Below are 13,973 nucleotides of genomic sequence, written 5' to 3'. Positions count from 1 at the left end.
GTCAACAAAAGGGAGAGACTATACTCTTTTTTCCTTGGTCAGGTTTTTTCTCATTGGATTTTTCTTGACAATGTTTTTAATGAGACAGTCCCCATCACAAAGGATATTGTACTCGTTTTCCTTCACTAAAGTTTTCTCATTGGGTTTTCTTTAGTAAGATTTTAATGAGGCAATAATTCTAAATGGACATCCAAGGGGAGTGTTGTGATAAGAACAAAAGTAGATGTCCATTGAACGGTTCAACCTTTTCCATGATAAAATGATCATGTTACCTAGAGAATCACATTAAATGAAGGTTGAAAAACAAGTACTTCATGCATGTATAAATAGGGCATGATGTAGGCCATATACACACGAACAACAATAATCAATAACAATATTCTCTCTCTCTTTTATACTCTTTTCTCTCTTTTGCATACGATACTACTTATATTAGTAATATATATATAAATTACTTCTATTATATCAAGATAATTATATTGATGAACATTAATACTAAAATTTTATATTTATATTTCTCTATCTTATATTTATATCTTCCTTGTTTATTTATTTCACAATAGTAACCACTTTTTGACTTGCAATAGAAAAAGACAAACATCTATTATTTATGAAATTTTAAAGGAAAGAAAAAAATATCAAATTCAAATGACAAATATGGAGAAAAAGAGTGTTAATGTCACTATAAAATGCTCACAGAAAAGAGGTCGTTGTTATCCTTCACAGTGGTATATAATTTTTACATCTTCTAAATTTCGAATTTTCACTTAAAAGATAAAGTATGATGTTTTATTTTTAAATAATTTTTTTATATTTTTTTATCTTATTTATAAAATAAATACTAAAAGATCACACTTTATCTTTTAAAATAAAATTTAAAATTTTAAAAATTTTAATTTTAATTTTATATAAGACATTTATCTAACAGCAAATTTATCTTTTCATCATAAAGTGTTAATGTTGACCATAACAAATCACAACAATCTATATATTTATCTACTTTTATTATATAAAATTGATATAACTTTTTAATATATTGAATTTAAATCATATTTTTTTCTCATAATATTATATCATCAATTTTGATTATGTAGCAAAACTTAAAAATTAATCAATCAATTTTTAATAAAATATTTTTTAAAAAATAAAAATTAAAACCATAATTTTCATAATTAATTAATTTATTATATATTATTATTTAATAAAAATATAAAATATCAATTAAATGGCATAAATATCTATATTAATAGTATAATAATAATAATATTATTATAACAAATTTTAAGTTACAAAATATTTAAATTTCATAATATTTGACCTACTTATATATTATACATAAGACTCTTATCACTATTATTTTATTTCATAAATTTATGGTTCATCTATAAATAATATTTACACCAATAAATAAAAAAGAATCTATCTACTTAAAAATAATTCTATTAGATAATTAAATACAAAATAAAAATATTTATTATATTTTTAAAACAACTTAAAAAATACTCTTATTACTTTTATTATTTATATTTTTTATTATTTATAATACTTTATATATAATTATATTTTAAAATTTTTATAATATATATTTATTTTAATATGTTATTGGTTGTTATTTTTGTAATAATTAAATAAATTAAATGTTAATAATTTTTGTTTATTAATTTTTAACTAAGCTTTATTAATAGCACAGAGAACACCACTTCATATCATTATAAAAAAATATAATAAAAAAATTTAATTATTCTGTTAATTTTTATAATTTTACTAAATTTTTAATTAAATCTTTATACTTTTTTTTATTTAAATTTTTATAATGTTTTAATTTTGTAATTAAATTTTTTCTAATGTAAAAGATATTAGAGTTAACGGTATATTTCTTCATATTTAAAGATATTTATAATTAAAAAATTAATAAAATATTTGATTGCATGTATTTTGATAAAAATATTATGTTAATTTTAATATTTTTAACATAAAAAAAACATAATTACAAAATTAAAAGTAATATAAAATTTAATTAAAAAATAAAAAATATAAAAATTTAATTAAAAATTTAATAAAACTATAAGATAAAATAATTAAACCTAAAAAAAAATTAAATTATTAGTCAATTGACCAACTTAAATGCATAAGCCAATTAGTCGTTGACCAACAAAAGAAAAAAAAAAGTGCAAAACACCGCCATTGACGACGTCTATAAGAATGCGAATCTCTCTTCTCAACTTCACTTCCTAAGTTGGTTGTGATTTCTCAATAAGTGGTTTTTATTCTCCGTAACTTCAGTTTTCTGTGGCACTATTCTTTATTTTCCCTTCTTTCTCAATTGCTGGGTTCTTTCTTTCTCTGCTATTTCTTTGAATAATGGAAACGGAGTAATGGGATCAAGGCACCATGTGGGTGAATTTCGGAGGCTCATTTCAACAAAATTTCAAGGATGAATACGAGGGAATTGGTTTTTGCAAAATCTGCTTGTTTAGGGTTCTAAAGAATGTATGGATCAACAATGGTGGGAGAAGAAATTTTATTATCTTCACGTTTCGGTAATGGAGATGGATCCCCCTCTTTTCTTTTGTTGGTTCTCTTTATAAAGAAGTTTTTTATTTTCTCTCAAATCTTTGCATTTTGATGCTTAACGTCGGAGTTCATTATAAAGATGGCTTTTTTCCTGCAAATTATTGCTGTTATGGAATATATTCAAGTCCAAGAAAAGAAAAAGGGTTTGCTTGCTTTTTAATTATGATGTTACTTTTTTTATTATCTTGGGGATGAATTGGTTTTGGAATAATTGGTTTTTTCTTTATTTTCCCAACTATTTTTCTGTTATTGAATTATGGACAATTGAGTTTTGTCATTTGATGTGGGATGCTCTGTTTTCTCCTATGTTTATGATTTGGATGTGACTCTGGAGTTTGAATTATTTCAATTCTACCTTGCACAATGTATGTTTGAGCCGTTTGGGAAAAGAAAATTGTTGCAGTATGATATATGATTGACTTTACACCATGACAAACTTAGTTACAGAATTGTTTCAATTCTTTAGCAATGAATTTTTTTACTAAGTGGATCAAATAAGATGTTGTCCCTTGGAAAAGTTGTGTAATGATTTGTTGATGGTAAAATTGTGCGATAATTTTTATGATTCTTGTGACCCTAGAAAACTGAAATGTGTGGAAGGGTAATGTACTTGGCTTTTCCTGTCCAATGTTATTGATATGTAACAATATTTGTGAAACTATGAATTTTGATGAGGGGTTTTAGTCCCTATGATCCAACCCTATGAATTGTGGGAAAGTATCTTAGTCCCTATGACCCGATAATATCGGATAAGATGATATATATGTGGCCTTACAAAATTGAATTGTGGCAAAGTATCTTAGTCCCTATGACTCTAGAAAATCGGATACAATGACGTGTAGTCCTATGAAATTGAATTGTGATGAAGGATCATAGTCCCTATGACCCGAAAATCGGATATGACTCTAGAAAATCGGATACAATGATGTGTGGTCCTATGAAATTGAATGAAAAAATCGGATACAATGATGTGTGGCCTTATGAAATTGAATTGTGGTGAAGGATCTCAGTCCTTATGACCCGAAAATCGGATATGATATGCTTGACCCATATGTTGCAAAATGATGTTATTTGGCTTTTTTTGTCCCATGAATATTGAAGCTTGATGGTATAGTTGACCCCTATGACCTTCAAATATGGTGAAGGGTTTCTTGGCTCCAATGTGGTTGAAATGTGGTGAAGGATTTCTTTCTTGGCTCCAAAATAGTGTTTATCTTGGTTGAAATGTGTTCTTCTTCATGCTTTGAAATTTATCAGAATAGTTAACAGTTAAATCTAGTTTTTCGTTTCATATATAAGCTGCTCAAGAGTTGAAAGATGTTAGATAATTATTTTGTTGAAAAATATTATAGATAAGCAGAAAATAATCGAGCTACTGAATTCATTGTCAATTTGTGTTTTACAAAATTTCTCGTTGCTCTTATGGAATATATTCATGTCCACAAAATGAAAAAGGTTTGCTTTCAATTATTGGTGCTATTTTCTTATTATCTCGGGGATGAATTGGTTTTGGAAAGGTTGGTTTTTCTTTATTTCCCCATCTATTTTCGTTACTGAAGTACGGGCAATTGAGTTTTGCCATTTGAAATTTCTGGGATGCACTGTTTTCTCTTCCATCTTTATGATTTGGACATGACTCTGGAGTTTGAATTTATTTCAATTCTACCTTGCACCTTGTATGCTTGAGCCGTTTGGGAAAAGAATTTGTTGCAGAATGATATATGATTGACTTTTACAGCATGACAAACTTAGTTGCAGAATTGTTTCAATTCTTCTGTGATGAATTTTTTTTTGCTATGTGGATCAAATAAGATTTTGTCCCATGAAAAAGTTGTGTAATGATTTGTTGATGGTAAAATTGTTCGATAATGTTCATGATGCTTATGATCCTAGGAAACTGAAAAGTGTGGAAGGGTTATTTAGTTGGCTTTTTCTGTCCAATCATATTGAAATGTAATGACATATGTGGCCTTATGGATTGTGATGAAGGATCTTAGTCCCTGTGACCCAATAAAATCGGATAAAATGATGTGTGGCCCTGCGAAATTGAATTGTGATGAAGGATCCCTATGACCCAAAAAAACCGGATATGATGATATGCTTGACCCTTATGTTGCAAAATGATGTTATTTGGCTTTTTTGACCCATGAATATTGAAATTTGATGGTATAATTGACCTTGTGATGCTGAAATATGGTGAAGGATCTTTTGGCTCCAAAATGGTTGAAATGTGGTGAGTGATCTCTTGGCTACAAAATAGAGTTTTCATTCTCTGTTGTGTTATTGTTCATGTTTTGAGATTTATTAGAACATTAAACAGTGAAATCTGGTTTTTCTCACTACAAGTAACTTTGCATATATAAGCTGTTGCTCAAGAATTGAAAGATGTTATATATAAATAGAAAATAATTAAGTGATTGAGTTCATTATCAATTTGTGATGGACTTTTATAGCTTGGCAACTTAGTTGCAGATTCATTTCATTTCTTTTGTGATGATTTTTTTTTTGTTCACTTACTATTGGATCAAATTAAAATTTTGTCCTTTGAAAAAAGCTGTGTAATGATTGGTTGATAGTAGAATTGTGGGATAATGTTCATTATTCTTGTGAGCCTAGAAGAATGAAATATGTGGAAGAGTAATATGTTTGACTTGTATTACTTTGCAAGATCGAGCGGTGTTTTCGTGTCATTCAAGTTGCCATTGCGGAGAAGCTTAATATCGTCCGAATAGCACTAGAAGGAGAAGCCTTAACTTGGTTTGAATGGTGGGAGGAACAAACATCCTTCCATTCATGAATGCGATTTAAACAAGACCTCCTAAAGCGATAACCAGGTATGGCAACAAACCCAATGGGATCCCTTTTAGACGTCCGACAAAATGGAACTGTGTCTGAATACCGTCAGGAGTTCAAGTTAGCAGCATGAATCCAATGAAATTTGGGAACAGATACATTGATGTGTATCTTCATGAATGGGCTAAAGAAAGAGGCAGAAATACTAGTTTCTAATTTTGAATGCTTGCAAGAAATGATGACTCGATCACTCTCGATCGAGAATTGGAATATGGCTTGGCGTGATAGTGGGGGGAGGAAGAAGGATAGATTTAAATTTTCGAAGGTCATCGTCATTCAATCGAGACTCAAACTAGGTTAGGCAAAGTTCGAGAGGATTTCAAGGAGGTGGATCAAGACTAAATTTTGAATTTTAAGTCAATAATGTTCAAACAACAAGTAATGGAGCCATAACAACCCACTAAACTGCAGAAACCAGCCATCACAGGTCAATGGGTAATGAGCCTATCGGAGTAAGAAAGCTTTCAAATGAATAATGAGCTGAGAGACGTGTTTTCATTGCGAGGAGAAATGAGAGGACCTGCACATGCGTGTCAATTTCGAAACTTCTAAATCAATTTTATGGGAGAGAAGAGAAAGAGGAGGAGATCAAAGGTGACCTTGCGCCCGTATTAAAGGAAATAGAAGCCAAAGAAATGGAGCTACAGTTGTTATCTTACAACTAACAAGGCTTAACTACTCAAGATAATAGAAAAATTGAAGCTACCAATTCAAAAGGTTCAGAAGTTCTATGTGGAAGCGAGAAATGGTGCCATTGAGGAAGGTGACAAAAATCTATGAGAAATAGGAGCTGGAAGTCCAAGAAATACACATTGCTAGTAACGAGTTATTCTTAATACCTTTCCACGTAATCTAGCTTTTAATACTTCAGTGTTGCTTATTGAGGTACTTTCAAAATTTATAAGAATGAATGAAATTTTAAAAATGACTGTCAGATTAAAATATTATGACAGAAAATGTCAAGGTCTTGTTAGAAATAAAAATGAAAAATAAAAACTCACGTGCTAAGAAAGAAAATTAAAAGGGAGATTCTATGGTACTTAAAAGGCAAAATTTTCAATACCTACTGAACAGTGGACGTGTGTGTCTTAGTTTCATCATTTTCTTTGAGATTTCATTGCATGTGGTGACATTATATACAGAAGCGGGATCCAAGATTTCAGAGTAGTTGTTTTGCAGTGAGCCAGTGACAATAATGAACTCCAGTTATGTAGATCATTAAAATTTGGTCATTCTAATGCTAATGTTAACGATGCAGTGGAAAAATTAATTTAGGAAAAGTCTAGGAGCAGCAACTTTTGTGTTTTTTGGTCAGCATTTAACCATCAAAATAAAAGTGAGTGATCTCTCACCATTAGATATAATTTTACATCATTAAAAACATTATTGATAACTAATTGATGGTTACAAAACACTAAAATTGCTGGCTCTAGCAATGCTAATTAATTTAATAATAGTCTTTTGTGTTATTTTTTTTTTGAATGGTGGTGGACTTTGGTTTTGGTGTAACGGGCTCCTGATAAGATGTTTGGACTTTTTATTTAAAATAATTCTAACTACATACTCGTGTAATGGGAGAAGCATAACTTCTGAAAAAAGTAGTAGAAAATTCAATAATTTTAAAAAAAGAAAAATAAAATAAATCCTATATCCTTAATCACTAACCATACTCGCATCAATTTATAAATAAAATCTTTAATCATTAACTTAACTAATCAATCAATCGTGATCTGTGTTAATATCATCGTCTTAAATCATTACTCAAACACTCATTAATGCATGAATTGTTGTTTCTTTAGCTCTCCCAACCAATAAACATGAACACACCATCAAATCCTAATGCCAAAAAAAATTTACTAATACTGTACACACCATATACTGTAACAACTACAACCAATTTTAAAGAGTTAATAGTCAAATTTATTCTTGAAAGATCACTCATTCTTTAAATTAGTTTTCAAGTAAATTATCATTTCTACCTACGAAAGTTGAAAACGCTGACATATCTACTCATAAAAAAGAAAATTACCATTTGTACCCATAAAAAATAGATTTTACAAGCAAAATTATCCAAACCCTAAAAAATTAAATAAAATTCCTAAATTATCATTCTCTCCACTACTACCACTATCATCTCCTCCCCTCCCCCTCCCCTCTCCTCTCTCTCTCTCTCAATGTTCTCATCTTTTTCCCACCACTGCTACCACCACCACTAACCCATCCTCTCTCTCCTTCCATTTTCTGAGCTCGTCGCCGCCGCCATAATCCGTCAACTCTACCAACTCCTTCCTCTTTCTCTTTCTCTCGCTTTCCTTCTGTGTTTTACTTTTCTCTTTCTCTTCTGCTTATTCAAATTCTCAACTCAGAAGAAGGGCTTCACCATCATCAACAACAACAGAACCATCTTCAGATTTTTTATCCCCACACTCTCTCCTACCTACAAAATCCCTTATCTTCACCACTACACTACCTCTTTCACCCAATCACCTTTTAAACCCTAACCCTCTTCACCCAGCCACCACCCCTCTTTCCCTTTCTAATCTCAAATTTTACCACCACCCCCGTCACCCAGCCACCACTCCCATTCCCTCCAAAACTCACATATGGAGACATTACACACACCCCCCCACCCCACCCGAGGAAGAAGAAGAGAAGAGGAGGGGGAGCGAGACCGCACTGGCAACGTGGGGATTCGCTGCCGCTATCGCATCATCGTCGACGTTATTGAGGGAGCCCAAAGAGGAGATACAAGCCAGAACTAAGAAAGGGGGAGCTGTCGCCGCCGTCACGCCCTGCTACTGTCGGCTTCGTCACATCTGTCGCCGCTATTGATTGAGTCCGTCGCTGTCGTTGTCACTGGTCTGGAAGGAAGAGAGCGCGCAAGAGATCAGAGAAGGAGGAGAGGGCGACGGCACCGGTGGGTGTCACTGCCACCATCGTCGTCGACGCTGTTCAGTGAGGAAGAACCGTTTTTTCTCTGCTTTTTCTATTATTGTTGTTGTTGCTGCTGCTGCTGCAGCATGTGAAGAAGATCATGATGGAGGTATAGTGGTGGTGGAATTTGAGATTAGAAAGGAAAAGGGGGGTGGTGGCTGGGTGAAGAGAGTTAGGGTTAGAAAGGTGATTGGATGAAGGAGGTGGTGTGGTGGCGAAGATAAGGGTAATTTAGGGATTTTAGGTAATTTTTTATGGTTTGGATAATTTTGCTTGTAAAAACCATTTTTTATTGGTACAAATGGTAATTTCTTTTTTTTATGGGTAAATATGTCAGCGTTTTCAACTTTCGTGGGTAGAAATGGTAGTTTACTCTTAGTTTTCAAATGATTTTTTTAGTCATATTAGTTCCTGAAAAATAAAACGTAAGTCAAATTGGTCCTTCGGTCAGTTGGATGATGACGTGTCACGTTAAGTACCACGTGGCAGGTTAATGCCACATGTCACAAGATGATTGGATGACGTATCAAGTCAGTGACACCTAGTGTGCCACATGTCACTTGACATGTAAAAAAATTATTTATAATCAAAATAGTCCTTGAAAGTCTAGACGTAAGTCATTTTCATCTTAAAATTTTAAAAATTAATCAAATTAGTCCTTATATAAATTTTTTATTTTTTCATAATATTAAATTTAAAATATTTTTTATACTACTAATTTTAATATTATTTTTTAAATCTTAATAAACAAAATTCTCTTTACATAAAATAATTAAATTTTTATAAAATTATTTTGTCATTTGTATTTTAAAATTTTACATTTTCAAATTGTAATTTTTTATAGTGAATTTTTTTATTTAAATAAATTTATTAAATTATTGTTAATTATATATTTAAAAATTTAATATTTTAAATTTTAATAAATAATATAATAATTATTTTAAAATTTAAATCTTTTAAATTTTTTAAAATTATAATTTTATTATTGTTTAATTTATATGATAGAACTTAATAATTAAAAAACTGATTTGTGGGATCACTTTTTAAATCTTAATATTCTAATTAAAAAACTACTATACTTATTTAATAAAATCTAAAATATTTAAAATAACTACTATATTTATTTTAATATTCTAATATAGTTTTTTTAAATATTTCATTTAAAACACAAGAAATTTTATTTTAATACGAAACATATCTATTTATATAATGTACTAGTGCGGAGTAGCCTGTGCTATGCATAGGTATAATGTTTCCTATTTCATTTTATCTCATTGATTTGTGAAATAAAAAGAAAAATTATATAATCTATCTCAAACATATGAAACACACAAAATTTTATTATGATCTTTGCATGTATAACGCTTAAGAAGCAATTCATTTAGCATATATAATAATAATAATAATAATAATAATAATAATTAAGCAACAAATTTTTAATATTTTGTAAAGTTTGGAATTGAAGCAAAATTTGTGGATCTTCTTGAATTTTGACTCTAAGTATCACTACCATTGGATCTTATATGTAAGTAATACTGCAATGAAAAAAAGAGATGTAGTAAAAAAAAATAGTAGTATAACTTTGTTTAGATTAACATACATAAATTTTGATTTTGAGAATATACTTTTGTTTAGGTTAACAAATATATATATATATATATATATATATATATATATATATATATATATATATATATATATTCCAGCAAAATATAATTATGTAAGAAAAATGTTTTAGAATAGAAAAAAATAAGAGGGATTTTGAGAAGAATTAAAGGACTAATTTGATTAATTTTTAAAATTTTAAGGATGAAATGACTTACGTCTAGACTTTCAAGGGCTATTTTGATTATAAATAACTTTTTTACATGTCAAGTGACACATGGCGTGCTAGGTGTCACTGACCTGACACGTCATTATCCAACTGACGGAAGGACCAATTTGACTTACATTTTATCTTTCAAGGACTAATATGACTAAAAAATTTATTTGAGGACTAATTTAAAGAATGAATGATCTTTTAGGGACGAATTTGACTATTAACCCCAATTTTAAATAATAATATTACATGGCCTATATTTTTCAGGGTATAACACCACCCATACTAACATTATGATTACCAAGTCTTTTGTGAATGCTTAATTAGTTTATATAGTTGCTATTTGAGCAAAATAGATAAAACATATTTCCACAACAAAATTCTAACTCATTAGGCCATTTGAATAACAAAAATCTCACTACTATAAATATCTATCTCATTATTAATAAATACTATGCATGAAAACTAATACATTAAACCTAAATTTCTCAATTACATGACAATGTTATATCTATTTATTTTCAAATAAATAGATTTTGACCAGTCCTAACAAAAATCACAACACAACTTCACCCAAAACAACACGGCTTTGAAAAGCCAGAATTATGAGCATGTAAATCGAAAAAAGGAGGACAACTGACGCTTCAAGGAGCGTGAAACCAGAGCCATAATTCGTGCCTCATCTCTACGCCAGTGACAAAATTGCAGCCTCTGCACTCTGATTAAGTTGGTAGTATGGGACTCATATGATGTCTTGGGAGGAGATCATTCTCAACAGAGCCATATGAGATATGTAGGGAAGATGGGAGTAGAAATTAGGAGTTGTGTGTGTGTGTTTTTTTTTTTTTTTTTTTGGTAAGGAAGAGTTATGTACTTTGAATATCTCTCTCTCTAAATCCTGTTTGTGTTTGGGCTTGGTTCTGCTTTTACTTGGCCTGAACTTCGACAAAAAAAAAAAAAAAAATAGAGATACTATTATTAAATTCATTTTCACTTATCTCATTAACAAATTATAAGTCTAATGACCAGTATAATTTGGATTAATTTCCTTCACTTTCTAACAAGAAATCCTCATTGTGGGGTACCGAAGACTCTGATTTCTATGTTGAGTGAAACTTGAAAATGGGGGTTTTGCGTATCCAACCCAATAGCTCATCTCAAAGGATAATGATGGTGATTTTGAGTTGATCCTTATGAAAGGCTAGGAACAGGTTCATCTTTGATAATGTATCAACTAGTGTGGAAGAGATAATGGCATCGACTTTAAAACTGCAAAAGGAGTTTCAACAAATCCCTAATTCCTAATTGATAAGTACTTTATTTTATTTTATTTCTCTTATTAGATTCTTATATGATGTTACTTTTATGGTAGAGCGTTGGGAGTCTCTTATTTTTTTTACTTATCCCATATATGGACACCTATACATTTTTTTCGTTTCATGAATAAAATTATCTGACTTTGTAAAAAAAATCCTCATTGTGGGCTCGCTTTTGTTCATGCTGTCAGATCCTATAACTAGGTATATCAGTTAATTTGTGTCTTAAACACGTGTCCAATCCAGTATCGTGAAATGTTAAAAGTTTTACCTTTTAGTACCATAGAATCTTCCAAATAAAAAAAAGGAAAAATCATATACTCTAAGCGGAAAGCACGTAATAAATACCGAACATCTTTTTAGCATCTTCTTTTACTCAATGTGCAACACATAAAGCAAGGAAAAAAAAAAAACAATTCATTAAAGAGAAAGAGAAATAACTTGAATTGTTAAGAGAGTAGTTAATAGAAGGTGGGAAGCTTAAAAACACTAACTTCTTACTGTTTCTAAGGGTTTATGTAATCCCCTAAAAAACTTTAGTTTGCATTTTCACAAATATATAGCAAAATCAATTAAAAAAAATGTAAATAATGTGAGCAAAAATATAAAGATTTTTCTCGAGGCTAATAGCGATTCAACATAGTGTGTGTATATTTCTCTATTCTATTAACAAAAATACATTTCTATATATATGAAACTCCTAAAATTTAGTGCAGAAATTAAATAATATACATAAACGAAGGAGGACATTGAGATATATTATCATAGGATAATTTCTGTTAAAAAATACATAGTATTGGAACATTGGAACGTGTTGGCTAGCCAATTAACTCATCTATATTAGTAGGTAGATAAATAAGAAAAAATTAAGGAACACCAAATGATTATCATACCGGAACACCAACTTGTAGAATAAAGACATGATTAAGAAAAGAGAGAATAACATCCCTCTTAACTTTTGGAGAAGAGATTGGTTTATTAGAGATTGAATCTCTTGATCAAGCTTTTGTAGTGCTTTTCTGGTCTTATCTGGTTCTACCTCGTATTGCTATGAATCCTCTACTTGAATTAAGCCATGTCAATATTTACTAACCCAAAAATAAAGTAATTCTTCACGGCCGACATATAATTATGAATGTAATGACAGGAAAAGGATGGTGAAATTATTGGAATAATAGAATGTTATTTGTTATTAATGGATACAATAGCTTAGAGAAGGAAGTTGAATTTAAGTTTTTTTTTTAATTTAGTTTGCTTATTCTTTAAAATAGGTGTATTTTATGAATTTTGTTAAGTCACTTCGTACAGAAAAATAAGAGATACTTTTATTTTGTCTTGTATCAAAAGAAGAGCCAAAATAGAATTGAGCGCAAGGCAGGGACGGATCTATATATTGTGTAGTGGGGGGCAGGCGCCCCCACTACAATTTGAAAATTTTTTGAATAGTATATGATAATAATATTTATTTGTCCCCATTAAATTATTGAATTTGACCCCACAATAATTTTTTACTCAATTTTTAGTACTTAATAGTCAGTTTAAGAATTTCATATTAGATATTTATTAGAATGATTAATTCTCAATTTAAATAAGATTGGTGTTTTTTCTTAAAAATAAACTCAAAAGATATTATTTATTTTTTTTTAAAATTAGTTTTAATTTTTTCTGTAGCAACTATATTAATTGAAAAAAAATTTTCAACTATAAATATCACTGAAAGTTGGCTTTTGATTGTATGAAAAGTGAATTTCTAATAATTGTTTGGTGTATATATATATATATATATATAAGAGGCATTTCGATTGTATTGTTAAAAAAAATTACTCATTTTTTTAAAAAATATGAAATCTAAAAAATAGAATTATAAATTATATATTATTATTTAAATTATTATTTTATTATTTTAATTTATAAATTATATATTTTGAAGACTAATTATATTTTATAATAATAAAATATAATTATAACAATAATTATGCTATATATATATATATATATATAAAATAACTATCTGTATAGAATACATATTAAAATACAAAATACATATTGAAAATGAATTAAATAATAAATATATTTATACACAAATACATAATGGTTAATGAATAATTTTATAGTTAATTTTTATGTAATATAATATTTTTATTATAAAAATTATTAGAGTTTATTTATCTTGTATTCTAAAGGCACATATTAAGATTACAAATTGAGAATATTTTTGTTGAAAATACAAAATAATTAAATTTTTAATATTTTTATTTTACAGTTATCAAATAAAAAAATTTAAAACTTTCTACTAATAGTAAATTTATCATGTATCTTTAAGACACATATTAACTAAACCTAAATTATTGTTATATTATATATATTTTGCCCCCACTGTCAAAACTTTCTGGATCCGTCGCTGGCGCAAGGTATATAGCTATGAGGTTAATTTGAATAGAGTAAATAGGAGATAATTTTATTTTGTCTTTTAAAGT

General features: G+C 29.0%; 1 long non-coding RNA gene across 1 annotated transcript; it reads left to right on the top strand.

The window, feature by feature from the left end:
- Positions 1-2,169: 2,169 nt before the first annotated feature.
- Positions 2,170-6,369, top strand: LOC110271754 (uncharacterized). The gene is made up of 2 exons (XR_002362385.2): positions 2,170-4,807; positions 5,243-6,369. It is a non-coding gene; the product is annotated as an uncharacterized LOC110271754 (long non-coding RNA).
- The last annotated feature ends 7,604 nt before the right edge of the window (positions 6,370-13,973 follow it).

This window comes from Arachis ipaensis, chromosome B5, assembly GCF_059453495.1.
Source record: "Arachis ipaensis isolate K30076 ecotype BB chromosome B5, ASM5945349v1, whole genome shotgun sequence".
Classification (NCBI taxonomy): Eukaryota; Viridiplantae; Streptophyta; class Magnoliopsida; order Fabales; family Fabaceae; genus Arachis; species Arachis ipaensis.
The sequence above is the reverse complement of the archived record's forward strand: the minus strand, read 5'-3'. Positions and strand labels throughout refer to the sequence as shown.